The sequence below is a fragment of the Malurus melanocephalus genome, unplaced genomic scaffold, assembly GCF_030028575.1.
Source record: "Malurus melanocephalus ecotype Western Australia unplaced genomic scaffold, MMel_1.1 scaffold_17, whole genome shotgun sequence".
Classification (NCBI taxonomy): Eukaryota; Metazoa; Chordata; class Aves; order Passeriformes; family Maluridae; genus Malurus; species Malurus melanocephalus.
Window position 1 is genome coordinate 267,011 of NW_026623249.1, and position 17,941 is coordinate 284,951.

General features: G+C 38.2%; 1 protein-coding gene across 2 annotated transcripts in view; it reads left to right on the forward strand.

Annotated features, from left to right (window-relative positions):
• CRADD (CASP2 and RIPK1 domain containing adaptor with death domain) overlaps positions 1–17,941 on the forward strand; it is a 79,562-nt gene that overhangs the window by 8,598 nt on the left and 53,023 nt on the right. The window lies entirely within an intron of this gene.

The following is a 17,941-nucleotide window of genomic DNA, read 5'->3' on the forward strand; positions in this document are numbered from 1 at the left end:
ACTTGTTCTATGGAGCATTCTGTGTATGTATTTTTAGTTTAATGTTTGTACACATGTAAGATTTTCTTGGTTTTTTTTTTTTTTGCGACTTAAGGAGTATTTACTTGCTTTTTTTTTTTTTTTTCTGTGTTAATAAGCAGCTGGCTTTGTGCTGCTTATGTCTTATGTTTCCACCTTGAGAAGCCTGAATTTTAGGCACCAGTGTTAGGAAATACAACGTTTCCAACCTCAAACAGTTTGTTTCAGGTAAGTTAATGGAAAGAAACCCATATTTCGTGTTATCCTCAGTAACAGAAATATGTGAGGCTACTAATAATATAGATTTAATAAAATGTGTACATCTGGAAACAGGAAAGGAGGAATGAGTTCTGGCAAGAGAGGTGTTTAGACCAGCTATGCTCAATCAACTATTCTTAACCAGTGCCCCTAAGAAGATGCAATGGGTAARCTGGTATTGAAGACTCCCTGGTATAGGAAGTGGAGACATCCATGTGCTGAACAGACCTGMTGCTTTCCAAAGTGTGCTGTTTCCTCAAGGACTGGATCACAGAGGTTGCCAAGACCTGGCCAATCATTGGACTTTGCTGCTCTCTCATGTGTGCTCTAATTCAGCAGATTAAGGATGACTATGGGGCTTAGTGATCCCATGTGAAGGGACTGAGCCCCGGCAGTGCTCTCCACAAATCCATGGAGCTGGATGGGATATGTGTGAGAGTACTGAGGGAGCCAGACCATGTCTTTGAGAGTCTGTTCTCTGTCAGGTTTGGTAGTCTGTGGTAAGCCAAATGCACAAAATGCAGTAAAGTAACTGAGAGCAGCCAGTTTGGCTATACTACATGTAAATCAAGTTAACCAACTTGATCSTTGCCTTCTATGATAAAATGGCTGTCTCTGTGGATGACAGCAGCAGATTTCATTTAACTGACTCATGCAAGGTTTGCAGCACGGTCTCTTAGCATTCTTGTGGCTGGCTAGGAAGGTATGCAYTGAATGAGTGACCTGCACATGGTGGTTGAAAGGAAGATTGGACCACCAGTCTAAGAGGATTGTGGTCTCAGTTTTGATGTCTATCTAGCTGGTGGCTAAATAGGAATTATGTTTCTCAGGGCTGACAGTGGGATCAATTCTGTTAACCTCTTTGTCAGTGATCTGGGTGCTGGGAGTGACTGTGTTTTCATGAAGTTTGTAGGTGAATTAACTTCATTTACTCACTTATCCATTAGTGTTCCATGACCTTCTGAATGGTGCCTGAAGCAAGAAAACAGGATGACTCCAGACCTTGGGATAATTTGACAGAGGAGAGTTGGCCTGCCTTTAGAGAGACCCCAGCAAGCTGGATGAATGGGCCAGCAAGAACTTCATGTCGTTCAGGAGAAGGAAATGTAAAGTCCTGCACCTGGGATTCAAAATTCCCACAAAATAACACAAGATGGGCACTGACTGGCCAGTTGCAATTCTGGAGAAAAGAAGCTGGTTGTCTTGATAGACAAGTAAGAAGATGAAGACTAGCCATCACACAAGACTCCTTCATCAAGAGCAAAGTCAGCAAGGAGGCTGAGGGAAGTGATTATTCCCCTGTGCTTGGTACTAGAAGGCTGTATTTAAAGTAGTCTATAGYTCTGTATGCCACTAGTACAAGGGAAAGATTGACAAATTAGAGTCCTGTGGAGCACCACTAAAGTGGCTAGTTTGATGTAAACTACAGGGAAATGCTGAGACAACTGAGTTTGTTCTTGGAGGATAGAAGGCCAAGTTTTCAGACTTAGRAAAGGTGGAATGAGACTCTTCTTATAGGTGTGTTGGAAGAGAAGTGGCAGCCACAAGTTGTAGTGAGGGAAAGTGTGATTGAATATAATTTTAAAATTTCACAAGACAGGTTAAGCACTGGCCATGAGAGTTTGCAGACACGTAGGGTTGCCCAAACAGGATGTGGAATCTCCATTCTCAGAGACACATAACTCTTAACAGTGTAAGACCTTGAACAGATCTCAGAGATCAGCTCAATCCTGAGATCTCAAGATCTTGATTATACCTTGAAACTGGCCTTACTTTGAGCAGGAGATTGGACTAGATGACCTCYGAAAGTCCCTCCCAACCTAATTTTTTCTGTGATTCTGTAAGTTTGGCATCAAACTCACTGAACTCGTGGAATTTTATTTCAAATACAGCTGATGCTGACACAGGATACTTTGGATGTGTATGTGTGACTTCAAGTTCAGATTAAGAATGTGTTTTTAAAGTGAATGGGAGTGTTTGAATTAGATTTCTTTCCTGTGAATCTAAACTGGAAAATGGTCTCTGGGTGTTTGCAGAGTCCATAGGACCAGACTAGAACCAGTGAGAAGTGAAACCTTCCGGTTGTGTGTAGTCTGAACATGAGACCCTTATCATGATGTGTATCTGTCTATAACTCCTTTTTTATTGTTCTGTACTGCTTGCTAATACACATGTAGCCTTCTCTGGCCAGGGAATGAGGTGGTTTTGTCCATTAATGGAACCTGCCATCTTGGAATCCGTTCTTCCCATATGTATGTGTTCATACATCTGTGTACGTGAGCATCCTATCAGGGATGCTGCTGTATGCAAATAAATGCTTTTTTTCTCCAATTACTTAAGTATCTGTTTCCTAGAGTTTATAGTACTGTTTCTCATCTTGGAGTATGTCCATTCTAAATGGCTTACAGAATTCACTACCTGTAGTTTTCCATTCCAAGACAAAATGCCTTAACTCTCTGTCAAGTTTTCTCCTCAACCTGCATCACAATACAATAAAATCATGCCTGCATCTTATATTTTGAAAAACATRCATAGATGCAATCCTCTCTGATCTTTGAGATACTTTGTTAGTTGTTTTCAACTTCCCGCAGTTGGTCTTGTTTGGAACCGTTGAAAAAGCTTTATACAGACAGTGATTATTGTTTTCTGGAGCAGACTGGAAACCTACTTGTAAGCACTTGATTCTGCAGCTTGATAAAGCCACTTGTAAACACAAAGAAGATGCAATTGTTATTTTTGCATTATGTCGTCAGTATAGGCATTCTGTTGATACTAATTGTTGGGTCTTGTTGCCCATATTTATATGTTAATATGYGTTCTAGGGTAACTGAGAAAACTTCCTACTTATGATTCTGTAGACTTAATTTTGTSATTTTTTTTTCTTTATTAATATTCTTCTTCAGAGCTGACCAGCTYTTCTTTTAGCATCTTTACAATTGCCTTGTACCATCATCTGAAAATGTTTGTTTAATTTTTGTATTTTTATTGCATGGGGAAAGTCTATTCTCTTTCATAATTTAAGTCTATGCATGCTATTTTAAAATCAACCAAGCAGACAAGACACTCACCTTAACTTACCTGGGTTTTGGAGGCTTCATAGACTCCCAAAGTCAGTAAAAATTTTAAGTAGTGTCTCTCAGTAAAAGTCTGACGCCAGTGAACTCAGAGGCCAGACTCCTGTTGACCAGAGCAGGACAAAGGCCTTGCCACTAACAACTAAAATATTCTCTGTGGTGAAGGAATGGGTGCAGTGCTATCTTCCCTGCACTGACATAGCAGCATGATTTGACCTTCAAAGAAAGTAACTTCCACATCTGGAAAGCTATTAGTAGTTTAGACTCCACATTCCTTTTGCCTGCCAACTGAGAATATCAGCAGTAGTGTGACTTAATTCTCACCAGGAAATGTCACTTGTATGGCAAAGGTCAGGAGGTTCCTCTAGGATACAGTTAATTACAYATGGTTAGTGTATTTTGAAGCGCTCCCTGCACTGCCATATGCAACTAAGTTTTCACTTGAGATCTGTTTACAGTCAARTATTTGTTTATATGAAGGACAACTGGAGTGCCCAAGTATCACTCGTTACCTCYAACTGATACGGTTTGTCTTGTTAGAAGATTTATTGTTTTGAATAGAAGAATTTTAAAAGCWATTTTTATCTCCTTGGCAATTGTCTGTGTAAACAGAAAAGCAATCTTATTGCTTCTTTTTCCCATTAGACTGTTGTTTCAGTATATTGTCAGATTCTTTTTTTCTTCTGCTCTTGCTTTTTGTATGAATTAATTAGTTGATGCTCATTAATGACCCTTGTGCCCATCAGATACACACTAACACGTGCTCCAGAGTAACTGAGGAAACTTGTAACTGAGTAATTCATTCTTGCAAATGAGAAAACCTCATATATTGATGTATTGGCAAGGAGCTGTACATGTGTTTTGACAATCTCCAGGGATGCTGTGAAGTGAAACTGAAGTGAAGCTTAGGTGTATCTTCCAATTTACATTTGGAGAAGGAACCAATTTAATTTATGCTGTTGGGGTTGTGTATGCAGCAAATAAGCATTAATGCATTGGATCAAGCTAAATAAATCAGTATTAGTGCATCACCTCTTCTGTCAGCATTCTTAGTCTTACTGTTTCATCAYCTTGCCTGAGATTTTCTTAAGTGCTCATAGTTAACCCAAGCTCACTCAACACTTCTGTCAAGGTTAAGAGTAAGCTCCCCTTGGCTATAAAGAAGGCAATTTTAATCCTGTACAGATGCTTTGAAAAGTTTACCTATCATGTCTAGTTTACAATATGTTGAGTCTTTTAGCAAACAGCCTGTTTCAGTTTTTGGATCTTTCTAATAAAATATGTGCTAGGATTGAGTGAAAAGATTTCCACAGGTAAAGGGCTGACTAAACCYCTTGCCAGCCATGGGGATTTCTGGTGGCTGATAGGCTCCCTCCATAGGAAGGTGGTGCTGCCTTTAAGCCAGGGCATACAATTCCTCAGCAAAGTAACCAYTGAGAAAGAAAAGCTAGAATGAAAAGGAAAGCCAATACTTTCCAGTACTTCCTTCTGTATGAAGGAAGTATTTATTTAAATATGATTTYATTTACTGTAGGAAATGGCTTTGCTCACCTTTTAAAAGTGACATGTTCTTCATTCATATTCCTCTTCCACTTAATGAAAAAGTCATTTATTTCTCTGTGATCAATTCTACTACATCCTACATAAGATTAGTTTAATCTTCATATTCTGGAACAGTGATTGCTGCAGTTCGGGTTGCAAAACACTCTTATCATCCCCTTGATTCCTGTACTCATGGTGGATCTGATGAGTGCATCAACATAGTGCTTGCTTTAAAAGCAACTTCAGGTTTTAGCTAGAAATGCTAGTCAGCTGTTTGCGGTAGAAATGAACTCAGGATTCTCACATTACTGTTGCAGGCAGCTGGATCCTAAATTAGGAACCTTAAATCTTTCCCCAGCAAGCTGCTGGTTGTGCCTTCAGCCAGGCACCAGGTGATGCAGCTCTTGCTGGAGCTTCCCCAGGTGCTTCAAAGCCTGCTCTGGGCAGGTCCCAGGATGCCTCTCAGCCATGCCAAGCAGTGCAATGCCTCACTCACCTCTGGTGTCCAGACGCACAACCAGGCCTTTCCCCCGTGATTTCAGCCACMGCGCCAAATCCTTTGGGCGTTTGTGGTGCACACCTGTCAGACAGGGCCTGCATTCCTGCCAGCTGCTGGCAGCGAGGTGCAGACTTTCACATGGCACACTGTAATGTTGATATGACTCCACAGTGTACCAGGTAGGATACCTCCTTGTGATTTAATGTCTTAGACACTTCCCCAAGCTCCTCTATGGTTTATATAAGTAGTGCCCTCTCAGCTGTGTTTGTAAATATTTGGTGGAAGTGTAGCTCCAAGAAAAAGCTCATATATTGGAAGTTTGAGTAGAATGAAGTCCTTTCCAGGAGCTGAAAGTACCTTTTCTAAGCTCTGGAAAGAAACAGAACTTGAGTTCCTCTCCTTTTTTTGCCTGGGATAATTGAGGCAGCTTCTTTGTTGGTGTTTCCCCAGAAACGGTGCACGAATTTCAACAAAATAATTTGGACCTGTTCTGGGGGAAGGGGATTGGCAATAAACCTGTGTCCCTGCCTTGCACCTGGATGCAGTAGAATTGACGCAGTAACTGAGAGATTTGTTTTCATTTATCATTGTTTGTATGTTTTATTTATCCTAGTTGTCATACATTGCAATGTTAAATGGATCTTTAAGTTGTTCACCCAAGTGCAACACTCCTTTTCCTGTGCAGAGGATAGAAACATACACTTCACTTGTCTCTTTAAAGTTGTTACCTATGTTAAAGATTGTTCAGCTTTCAGTATTGACCAAGGGATGAAATATAGAAGAAATGAGGAATACCTGTTCAGCACAAATGTCTATTGTTTATTAAAAAACTATTCTCATGCTTCTGYTTAGATAGGATAAAGTGGTCCAGCTCCTGGCATGTCACTGTATTGATCTACCTTGCACTAGACCAAGTCCTGACAGGAGCTTCTCAGTCTCCAGAAGGCAATAGTCATCTTGCATGCTGCCCATATTCCAATTAGTGAAAGCATGTACATTGCTAAAATTTAATTGGAATAGCTAGTTTAAGAGGTCTGAGTTAATGTATTCTAATTGTCAAAATCAACCTGCAAACATTTGTTTGTGTGACTGTATGCTTGTTAACATGCTTGTTGGCCTCAGCTGGATTACTTGCTCCACGTTTACTTTAATGATGCACAGGATTGGGGTATAATGTATACATAAACAGAGTCTGTAGGAGTGAAAACAATTGTGTTTCCTCTGAAGGAAGCCCAGGGACTTCAGCAGGATATTATAGGGTTGTATGTGTCTTGTTTGGGTTCTGTTAGCATTTTTCTTTTATTTTGCAATTTTCCACCYACAGTAGTGTAAAGAATAAACATCAAGTGATTTAGAGAAAAAGTGTGGTGCCTTTCTGTTCAGATTAATATCCTGAAGAATTGGAGTGTAAACTGCTCTTTACTTGTGTGTTGTGCTCTAGCCTSCTGCATGACAAGGTGTTTTCCTGGCTAGTGCTCATCAGAGGCATTCTTAGTGTGATTAAATGTCCACTGCAGTGTCCATTTGCCATTGGTATGTGCACCCTTTTACAAAATTCTTGGCATACCAGGCTCTGGTTTAGAAGATTTCTCCCTGGTTTGTTTTTTTTTTTTTTTTTTTTTTCCATGACACCAGATATGAAAGGGACTGTGATAAACTGCTTTGAATTTATGATTTAACAGCTTTTGCTTTCACTGCTCACTAGCTCATGCACTTGGTGAAATTCCTCCTGTATCACTGAGTATTTTTGTTGTCTGACTAAAAAGGCATCATGCTGGGGTTTCCTTCTCTTGTTCTGCATACGGAAATGTATTGCTTCTTACTACTCAAAAGTTCTTTGGCAAGTGCTGAAATCACTTCGGGACTTTAAGAAAAACAATGATAATTATAGCAACATTAATCCCATGACATTCTCTGTAAGTCGTCTGTAATCACCTGTACGCATTAGGAAGGGCAGAACCATCCTTTTGCTTTTGTGTATAAGCCTTTTATGTTGGTCTTAGATTGTGTGTATGTATTAGTGTCTAACCCTCCTACTAGTGTCCCCCAGGATAAAGAGCACTACATCTTGGTTCTTCAATTTCAGCATTCTTTTGTTAAATATGATCAGATATTGAGTGACTTTTGTCTGAAGTTGTACACTCTGAAGTTGTAAAACTTCAGAGCTTTAAGTTATATATAGAATGTCCATGTCTTGATACTGCTTTCATGACAATTGGTTCTTCCTGGTAGGGTTATGAATTACTTGTGCAATTATCATTCCTAGCGCTTCTTGTACTAAATAATATGCTGTCTAGTTAAAATTACAAACTCTCCCATTTATGTACAGTATTTTTCAGGTGTTATCCTTAACTTGTAGGTTCATTCTGGGAGATTTCTCATCATGGTAGCAAGATTATCTGGGATATACATATCCAGACAAGCCTAGAGCTCTTCAGACTTCATCACTGTCTTGCATTACTGCCTGTGGGTAAATTATGAACTCTTCCCACACAAGTCTGGAAAATACCAGAAGTCCTGGAATTGGCAATCTAATAACTTTAATTAATTAGTTTATTAATCCTGSAGCATCAAAGAAGGCACACAGTCCCAAAGCATGCCTATTCTTGGTGGGGAGAGTGAGATGGTAAGAGATTTTGTACTGCCAGGCATTAATTACCCTTCGATTTGGCAGTAGCTAACATTTGTACTCCTTTTGGGTATGCACTGATAAACAAAGTCCTTTTCTCCTGTTCTTTGCTGTAAGTGTGGCTTTTTGCTTTTCTTTGTTGCTCAGTTCCTGCTGACTCTACAAGCTGTAGCGTCCTTTACAGAGCCCTTTTTCTTCCTATGGAGCAATCACTAATTAGTTACTCGGACTGCTAATTTAATTCTGTGCATTAAGAAAAGCATTTATATTCTCATATTAAAAATTAAGAACTACTCTCTGAATAGGTTAGGTCCTGTGCTTTATTGAGTGTACTAATATCGGAGCAGGGTATAAAATCCTATACCGTTTCCATGAGCACCCAGTTCTAAAGAGCTCCCTTTCTCCTTATCTGTTCCAGTCATGTCTGCAGCGCAACTTCTGAGCCTTTTCCTCATTCTGGATAAATTTTTCCTTTTCAGTTTACTATTTTCATGTTCATAATCCTTTTACATATCAGTCAACATTATAACATATAGTTGATTTAATTCTGGYATGCAAAACACATTGGTCATGCATACCAGAGAAAAGTTTAATATAATTTCTGTGAATGAAATGAGTGTCATTGTATTGCATCTCTAAAGATCTAAAAGCAATGTTATTAATGAGATCTTTCTTTAGGATTGCATGCCTTCTGATGTTTGGAGTGAGTACATTGTTACTTCATTTGCTTTCCTACCAGCATCTGAGTCCAACGGTATCACAAGGTTAAAAAGAAATGTCATTGGCACATAGAATATATAAAGTATGAAGAGCTGTCTGCTTTGTCTCGCTATGGGGTACTGCTGTGAGTTATCGACATGCTTATTAGGAAATGAAATGGGCTATTTTTTTTCAGTTTTCGGATATAATTTCTTCCTTGTGTGAAAAATTGTCAATACTRAAATGACCCTGAAGTAACCTCCTTCTACAAAAGGAATTCTACCCCCCCCTCTTTTGCAGAGGTAACATTCATGCTTGCTGAGATTTTTTTTTTTTATCTTCCAGGATGTTATAGATCAGATATAAATTCTAATGTACAGTTACAATTACTGCTTTTTCCTTAGACCATTGCAGCTGTGTAGCAGGTACCCACTGATTCATGACCACAGCTGATAGGCTTACTCTTCATACTATGCTTTACAGATTTCCTCATCTTGGTTTTCTCAAGATGGAATCCTAATCCTATCCTATCCAGTCCTTGTATAAGGGTTACAAATTTGCCAGTGTTTTTTGCCTTGCCTTGGAGGTGTAGGGGTGTGTAAGACTTCGATGGTTTTTTTCCCACTTGTGGGATCTATTGTGTTATTAGTAATGTTCCTTCCCCTACAGCAGACTTGCAGTTGCTCAGAAAACTCCCTTAACCCATCTGGTCTTAGCTAAAAAAAGAGAAATAGATGCCTGAGATTTTGTTCAGCATTTCTATAATATAACCACTGGGATGAGAGAAGTGACAAGACTGCCATTCTGAGTCTGTCTTGCTTAATATACCATGGTGTCAAGGAACCCACTGTTAACCTTTGCCAGGCTCCGTCAGGCTGGATGCCCACAGTGCCATGAGAAGGAAGCTTGACTGGGGGAATCTGAACAGTGGAATCTTTCCACTCAATTTTACTGTCCTGTCTCCAGACAGAGAAAAATGGCATCAGAGATGCTTTGTTTGAAACTCCCCTTTGGCCTTCTGTTCTTAAATTTTTTTTAACACCCTGACCCTCAAACCTCTCTTTTACCTTGATAGTCATATACAGTAATTTTCTTGGTTTCCCCACATATAGCCCTCTGATGCCTGTCCCAGGCAGGAAATCCAGGACACTGCTCTAGGGAAGAATAAGTTGAATAAGCATTTAATCCCAGTGTTTTCAGTGGCTGCCTTTTTAGGTATAGCTTTTACTACTCTGGTTGATTTTCTCATTTGACGGGAGGTAGCTAATCAAAGGTCTGTCTTTTAACTCCACAGTCGTAACTATTTTCATGCTAAGTGATAATACAGTGCATATGTGAACGAAGTGCATATGCCACGTCTGGAACACCAAAGTGAATTACCTGATCTGTAGAAGCAGAGTACAGTCACTCACAAAACAGTACGATTTAGGATTAAGGTATGGGAAATGTGCTAATACAAAGTTTTCCCAAACCCTTTCAAATTTATAAAGTATTGGCATCTGCATACAAAGGTGGTTGGTGCTTTAGGAATGCCAGCGAGCATGTAGCAATTTGACAGAACTACAACCAATTCTACACTTTTTTTTGCCTACAGGTTATGAGGAAGTGATGAGAGCTGTTCTCAGCTTTGAATGGATCACCTTATTTTGGTAGCTTAAGTTCAGAATGTATATACATACCTAAGTAGTTTATTTCCTGTGGAAAAGGAATATATTTTAGTAACTGAAATTAGGTTGTTCAAGACAATTTATGCTTCTGGTGGGCCATGATCCACTTACCTTGTGGAGTACTGAGGCTGGCTGATGAACCTTTGACTGTGGAAAGAAAAACAGCTGAATCTGTTGCTGTTCCTGGTGTTTTCTAGTGGGGATGTCTGCATTAAGTGAGTGATATTTAGTACTGAAGAAAGATAAATGGATTGTCTTTAGAATCGTTTTACATCACTTTTTTTTCTCTGTGCAAGTTGGGTGTGTTTTGCTTTAGGCAGCACCCTGGTGAGCATAGTCTTCTCAGAAAAGTGTCTTGCACTTGAACAAGCAGTACATAGCAGCTGGAGCTTTGCCCTGGTACGGAAAGTGTGTCTGTTACATTTATGCTGTGAAATGCACCAGAATTTAATTTCAGGGTAGTTTTCTTCATGACTAAACCCAGAGGAAAAGCTGAAGTTTGTCTTGTCTGCAGCTGTTTTGTACAGTTTCAATTAATCTTCAAAGCTCAGTAGTTGGTGTAGTTTCATGTACATTTCAAGCCTTGAAATGTAACTTTAAAGGATCATTCTTATTTGAAGATAAAGCCATTCATAACTCCTCTGCAAGTTGAAGATTTAAGTTTTGGGTTGTTTTTACTCTTTTTTATTTCTGAACTCCTCAAAGGAAAAGGTGCCCTCCATGTATGAAGTCTGTTCATTCTTTGTTTTCTCATCATGTTTCTTCGTAGTTCTTGCTCTCTTTTGAACCATGAGAAGTATGAACCACAGGTAGAAGATGCCTTTTTGTCTGTGAATTAGGCCAGACCGTCTTTTTGTTGCTCTTTTGTTTTTTTATGATATGTTTTTCTGCTTTTGCTCTTACTGTGGTGGAGAAGTTAAATTGTAATCTGTAAAGGAAAATAGTAAAGGGCCTTTAGACGGTGACTAATTTGCTAATCATTTATTTAAATTGTTGTAAAGAMGCGTGCATATGGAGTAGAAGCCATTGCAGTACCTGCTGGCTTTTAAGATGAAGGTGCTAGTTTTTAGGTCTACTCTGTGGCCTGGCCTAAAAAATATACAGGGGAGATCTGACCTTCAGACTGGTTAGTGTTAGGTAACATCTTTGAGTAGAAATATCTCACATTCCCACAAGTACTGGGATTAGAGAAAGAGCTCTTGTTAAGAGCAACATAGCTCTCAGGCATCGTAAAGGCTAGCAATGATATATTTTTTTTTTTTTTTATTAAGTACATAAATAAATGAAAGCTTGAAAGCTTTGATCTTGCCTAGACACTTTACTYTTAGGCTTTGAAGCTTTTACAGTAGTTAGTGTTTAAAACTCATAAATGAAAATACTGCTGTAATAYTGAAGATCCTTAGAACCCAGGGACCCTGAAGCATGATGTTGCAGAGGATACACTTTCCAAAGATTTGAACTTTCCTCACAAAGCACCTCTTACTGCTGGCGAGGAGTTTTAACACCAGGGTGAACCCAGCTATTCATAACTTAGCATGCAATCTTTGTTAACTACAGCATCGATTTTTTAGGCTTTCAGAAGACTGATCAGGACCTTGTGTTGTACTTGGAAGAGAAAAGGAAACTAGTGTAAAATATACATTGTCATTCAGCTCAGCTCATGGTTTCAGTAGATGCATAAACCTCCGCTTTCTTTACTCAACCTGTTCTGATTTGTCTATGTGATATTGCACATAATCTAATTGTCTTTGTCTTTTCCCCTTCCCCTTGGACTGAGATAAGCTTTGTAGCTGGTAACATCTGATGTGTTGTCATGTTCTGTCTTGAATTGACTATTAAAAATGACAGTGCATAATTGACTTTTCAGGAATAGTTTAATAGCTCTTTTAAAGGGTTCCGTTTGCTTTGTCAACAAGCATCATTGCTGCTTTATGCCGTTTTTTCAGAATTTCTGGTCTGAGTGATTTATGACACTTGAACTTCACATATTAATCTGTAGTTTACATGGATCTTAATCTTTGTCCAGGACACACTGACTACCCATAAAAATTGTTCGAAAAAGAAATTTCCTCTTTTAAGTCATTCTTTTTTTAACAGCAAAAAATGATGCTAAAAAAGTTAATTGTTTGCTCTGTTCCCACGGGTGGCTGAGATGGGTTGCAGTCACACATGCCATCTTATTGTTCTCCTCCTAAAAAATGTTACCAAAGAAAATGGGATTTAAATGATTGTCTACATGACAAATGCACAAATTTCTGTGCCTGCAGAAGAGAGATTTAAATGGGGAGTTCTGGTCTTGATCTGTACCATGACTGAACTTTGTCTGGATGCCAGACCAGGACCCAAAAATCTGCTCTCTCTTGAGGCTGTGCATGAGAATAGTTGCCTCTCTGCCTGGCATGTCCTGGGTGGTATCTGGAGCATGTCAACCACAGTTGCAGGCATGGCACATGGGGCAATGCATGGTTTTCTTTTCTAACTCTTGAGGGTTAACATTTTCGAGTCTTCCCTGCCTCCTCTTCATGGAGAACAAAGTGTTTTTTCTTCATGAAAACCAAGGGTAGCGTGTTTGGCAAAACGATGCCAGGAGGTGGGCATTTAGGCAGAACAACCAAAAGTGTTGTTCCTGTGGAGAAAGAGCTGTTGGTGCTGGGTCAGTAGCGAAGGTGAGGGTGGGCTGTGGACGCCATATTCTGGAGCCTGTTAGCCTCCTCTTTAGACTGCAGTCTTGCTGTCCCAATTGGCTTGTTCTATTCACCCTTCCTTGACATACAGATCTCCTTTCGTGTGCTGTAAGTGAGCAAGATTTGTGTTCTTTAAAGGATGCTTCTGTAGCGCTTTCTATTGTGCATTCCTACTTCTCTCTCTCATCCAGGCTTAACTGTTCCTTTTTACATCCTGTCTTGCAGGTCCCAAGCCATCTCCTGACGTACTGTTGTTGAATTGTCTCTGAACCCCCCATGTGGTCTCATCTACATTTTGGTTTATGTGTTGGCCTGATCCAGTACACTTGCCCAAATGCTGTACATCTCACACTTCCAAAGACTGATTTGTCACAGTCTGAAGGCAGTAAGCTTCCCTCTCTTTTAAGACTGTTGAATTTAGTCCCTGTCCTTATAATCACTGTATATGGTCTCTCCAAAGAGATGGTTCCTCCTCAAGCATCAAAAAACTACCCTAAGAGCCCTTTGTTTCCATTTTCAATAGATGGCATTTTCAAGCCATTCCCAGATACGCTGTCCATCCAAATATCAAACTGGTTAGTTTAAAGCTTCTTGAGAAACATGAAATAATCTCTCTATTACTGAGTTATAAATAAAACTTCACTCATGAAAAATTTCTTCCCTGCCTTTTAGGGTAAGAGTTGGACTTATTTGAGGATCTTAAGAAACCTTGTTTTGATATTAAAAACAAAAAAAAACAAAAAAAAAAAACAAAAAAAAAAGGAAGAAAAATTGCTTTGTGTGTTAGTGCCCCCTTGGTGTCAGTTTGAAGCTATRTTGGTGCAGGATATAACCCAGTAGAGTATTAACTGGGCAGGAGGTTGTTTTCTTTAATCATTTACACTTGCTGCCTTTTCACTGTCGCTATATATTCCCTTTTTAATGGATTTAAAAGATCATTCTGAGTAGCTTGCCAAGGTGTTGAAATAATTCCYTTGGCCTGTTCCACCAATGACTCTTTGTGTATTTCTAAACTATATTTATGGCTTGATTTTCTGCATCCTGCCTCTGTCTGACTGAGGCATGCATCTGAGCCTTGCTTTTTCCATTCGTTTCTCTCATTTCTTSAAGTACTATCCAGCTGCTTGTCACTTCTAACCTTACTGAATCATCATGGAGAGCTGTACTCTGTGTGTGAATGTGTAGATATATATGTGTATGTGTGTGTGTATACATATACACATGTATATAAGTGATTATGTATACTGTAAGTAATGAAATGGTTACTGTTGGCCACAACGTGCCTGGATTTTTCTTGAACTGGCGTGCTCATAATACCCAGGGCTTTTAAATTACCCACTTTTCTTTGGGGATTATCAGCAGTCCTATTTCAGGTCGATGCTCTGATGGAGCCTGAATGAATGTTATTTGGCTGTTGTTAGCATGGTCAGAATACTCCTGTCTTGAAATAATTTTCCCTTTACACCAAACTGTTAATTTTATCTGTGTGCTTGTTTGGTTTTTTATGTTTTGCAGTCCACTGAATGGTGCCTGAACCAGGAAAGCAGAATGATTTGGGAATTTTATTCTCAGTTCTGACGCTGGTTTAAAGTGTTGCCTTGGGCAAGTGACTGCTGCTCTGCTTTCTCTTACATTCCCTGGAGACAGTGATATTMATTTATGGATCTCCTGGAGTTGCTTAGCTGTGGTGTGAATGCACAGGATGGATGGACCCACAGGACCTGTGATAGTTAGCTATAGTGGGTATTGTGGAGTACTTCTTAATCACTTTCCATATATTTTTACTGTCCCACTCCCAGACCAGATAGATTTGAAATTTATAGTTCTGAGAAACTGGATTCCTTTCCTCATACTCCTTTCCTCATACTATATGGCTTTCTTTTTCCCCTTAAAAANTTCTTTTTCCCCTTAAAAAGAAAAAAAAAAAAAAAAAAAAAAAAAAAAAAAAAAAAAAAAAAACAAAAAACCAAAAAACCAAACAAAATCTCAGTATCCAATTTAATAAAGGATTCAATCTATTTAATAAAGGATTCAAAGCTGTTACGTGCACATAGGAAAGAGAGAGAAGGCAGAAGCTTCCAGTGGGGCCAGGTGTACAGTAGAAAGAAAGAATGAGGCAGTTGTAAAATAAAAGATGTCTAAGCAGTTAACATACAACTACCATCACAGGCAAAATGAATTGTCTGCTCTCTTCATCATGCTTCAATGTGTTTCAGGTGGTTTCAGACCTCATTACTTTACTTCAACGGAGGTTTAATGCTTTATGACAGGTGACAGGTTTGATGACATCTGCTTTCCCCAGCTTAAAAAAAAAAAAGAAAATCCACCTGCCTCTCCTTTCATTTGTGCCTGCGAAGGGTTAAGGACTTTCAATGCAGACATATATGGTGCTGTACTGATATTGTGTACTTTCTAATAGAAAACAGAGCTTTCCAGGTCAAATATCAATAACATTCTATAAGCCTTTCTAGGAAAATATAATTAAAACCATTCAAAGTTGTTTCCCATAACTGAATTTACTGTGTTTTATTGATTTCAGTCACACATCTACAATGGGATATCATTATTGACTTTTAGAGCTCYGCCTATTTTAAAAATAAAGAAAACACAAAATCAGGTGATTTCTTTTATTAGAAATCTTGTCATCCTTTTCTCCCTGAAGCAGAGATCATATTGAATTGCTTGAACAAGAAAATGGTGGGGTAGGCCTTCAGCTGGTTTAAACTGACATAGTCCCAGTGCAAGCAGCTAAACAAGTGGGCAATCAGCAGAGAATCTTTCCACATTCTGCATTTAAGCCATTTATTGCTTTGCACCCAAGGCTGTCAGTTGCAGCACTATCTCTGGCTTCATTGCCTTGTTTTCATATTCAATACCATGAGTAGGATTTAGAGTAGGAAGCCATTAAATTGCTTAAATATTTCAGACAGAATGAATTTGATTTTCTAATTCTGTCACTCCCTTCCCTCAAAGCAAATATTTTGCCATATCATCCACATTTAAATCAGGTGTCTATTGCTCCAAGCATATTATTTTCAAAATAAATATACTTTCAATATTTGCTAAGTTCTTAAAACCTGGTTGTTAGCACAGCCTCTTCATAAAAAGAAAAACATAATAGTCTAAAAATTTGAATGTTTATATAAAATAGCTGATACTATACCATATTCATGAATTATATTTATTTTGAAGACTTTTACCAAATATTTAGTATGCCTGCTTTTAACATAAATCTTTCAGTGGAATAATTTTTAGCTATAAATATTAATGATATGAAACTCTTTCTGCAAATGTTACATGAGCCTAAGGAAAATCCTGCTGAGAATAGTTTTATCATTGTTGGTTGTGGGTAGCTTGTCACTTCATGTTTATCACACACTATCTGATCAATATTTAAGATTTTTTAAGAAGTTAGATGTATGCAGATATCTTAAATGCATGTGTATACACACCTACCCAGATATGTATTTATATTAAGAAAAAGTGGGCATAGAACCTTACAAAGACTTTAAAATATTTTAATTCCATGAAGTTCAATATGCTTGCGTAATATTGGTCTGGTTTTCCTGAAATCCAAAGTTCCCAGAAGTTTATTGGGATGGCATTCTAGAAGAGAGGGAAGAATTCAGACTGTTTGCTTTCTATTTGAATTGCGACTCAAATAGAGTACCTAGATTTAACATTAGCYTCCTCTAAAAACATACAAACATGGATATTTATTAGTTGTGACAACCTAGAATATTTTTAGTCCATTAATGGCTTTTTTAAATGCAGTTGGGACTTAGTTAAGGAGCACCCTCATGTCCCAAGGCAGACAGTGGCAGCACTTAGAAAAATCTGATGGTTAATGGTAAATGTATTCCGAAGGAGATGAGGTAAAAGAAAGTAAGTCTGGAAGTATTAAGAGCTGAACAGGCATACTGTGTATTGAACAGTAAAAACTAAAATACTTTTTCTCCTTCAGCTAGTACTTTTTTACTTTATTATAACTTAATAAATACATGTGCAGTTGGGAGACAGAAAGACTTCTGTATGAGCCATAATTATTCCTTGTGCTGTCAAAATTACTATTATTCTGTTCCTGAGTTTTAAAATTACATTCAAAAGATAATATGAGCTACTGTCCTTGTTGCTGTTTCATCTGAATACTCAACTAAATTCATTTAAGTTAATAGTATCTTAATTTCTTTTTCAGATAATTTTAAGTCACCTGCAAATCATAGGCAAGTCTGAGCTATAATTTTTGTATTTAACTTTATGAAAAAAATCTCAGTACTCCAGTTTGAAATGCAGAAAATTTTACACTTGAAGTATTTATTTTATATTGTAATAACTGCATGTTTGTTTATCTATATTTTCTGCTCATATTATTAGAAATTACATTAGTATGTAAAGAAGAACCAGAATAAATAATTTAAAAATCTGTAGGGCTCTTGTGTCATTTTCATTAGTTAGACYAAGTCATTTGTATTTTCTTTGTGTCTAGCTTACAAATGGCTCTGCAGTTGGATTTTAGATTGATGTATGTCTTTTTTAAATATAAAGGTGAAGTATTTGTCAAGAGGAATGTTTAGGATTTTGGTGAACTGTTCTGTTCTCTCACCTTTAGACAAAACTGCTTGTAAATACTCCAGAACAAGCACATTGGGCAGTGGCTGTAAATTTTCACTCACACAATTCCCTCTTTTTCAAATCTGATAGTGCTGGTCTGTGCCATCTCAAGAAGGAATATTGCTTACAGACAGTATGGTGTCATTTAATGTTCTTCGTTAAAAGTTCACTATTTTAGCATACAGGTGGCATCAGGAAGAGAAAACCAAACAGATGAGTCTTATTAAGAGGTGACCAGAAAAACAATCTGATCTTGATCT